Raw genomic sequence first — 1,112 nt, forward strand, 5'->3', positions numbered from 1 at the left:
ATATGACCGTATTTCATTGTACCCAAGTGGCTGTTTCTGGCAACAAAGAAAGGAAAAGTGTACAGAAAAATCGAGACTCGAGTTTCTCACTACACACACAGCAAGCATTAAACGAACAAAACTCGATATTATCTTCTAAACACTTCCTTTACCCGCCTGCAGAACGTCCCAAATCGATCTTTATCATTCTGAACATTTTAACCAGCACGCGAATCGACAGACACACATATGATGATTCTTGCTTATCATTTATGTGACGATTACCATAACGATAATGATGATCAAAGCGGATAGATGAATCGATCATTAAATCGGAAACGCAAAAAAAGAAGGAACAGCTCACCCTCAAAAAAAAGAAGAAAAATTGTCTTGATGTCTCCAAGGGAACGTCAGGTGTCGGGCAGCGGCGCTTTGACACTAATGAGTGCGTGACCTCTTGACCGCAGACTTCTTTCCATATTGAAGTACAGCACAGGGGAGATTTCGACCAAGCTATCTGCTCCGGATATCCTTTCAACAGCTGCGGCCCTCTTTTTTCTCCTCTCCCCTTGCCCCTCCCCCCACTTATCCCTCCCTTCCCTTTCCCTCCCTTCCCCTCCCTCCCCTCTCTTTCTTTTCCCTCCCCTCCCCTGTCCCCTTACCCTTCCCCTCCTTTTCCCTCCCTCATCCCCTATTCTCCTCCCCCTGCCCTCCTCTCTCCTCCCCCCTCTCTCCTTCCCCCCTCTCTCTCTCCCTTCTTTGCCGTCCTTTCAAGATAAATTTACAATCTTGCTTTTGTCAAATGTTGAGATTGGGCTTCTTGTTGCTAGCCTTATCTCATTTCATTGCCGACGTTTGAGTTAAATGGCGACCCTGTAATTGACTCATTAGCTTCAGAAACTTTTTTTCTTTTTAATTTAGTCAGTTGGTGATAATTTTAATGAAGCCTCCCCAGTGCCAGCAATCTGTCATTCGTCCCCGTGCCACCACCTGATGGCACCGCGGAGGGAACCGGCCCGGAATTCCCGATCGGAGGCGCCCGGACGGCAGCTGGGCGCGGATTTTCCAGCAAAGGAAGGCTCGTCCGAACGCACGCGTGTACGTGCATCCAGTTACGGACGCACACTAGGTTC

At 48.3% G+C, this 1,112-nt stretch overlaps 1 protein-coding gene across 1 annotated transcript in view; it reads right to left on the reverse strand.

The window, feature by feature from the left end:
• The window catches only part of LOC119589104, a 16,188-nt gene extending 15,716 nt beyond the window's left edge, over nt 1-472 (reverse strand). The window contains exon 1 of the mRNA XM_037937680.1: nt 344-472. The gene's annotated coding sequence lies outside the window, so the exon portion shown is untranslated. The remainder of the gene's footprint in view (nt 1-343) is intronic.
• Nucleotides 473-1,112: the final 640 nt, after the last annotated feature.

The sequence above is a fragment of the Penaeus monodon genome, chromosome 25 (genome assembly GCF_015228065.2).
Source record: "Penaeus monodon isolate SGIC_2016 chromosome 25, NSTDA_Pmon_1, whole genome shotgun sequence".
In the NCBI taxonomy this organism is placed as follows: domain Eukaryota; kingdom Metazoa; phylum Arthropoda; class Malacostraca; order Decapoda; family Penaeidae; genus Penaeus; species Penaeus monodon.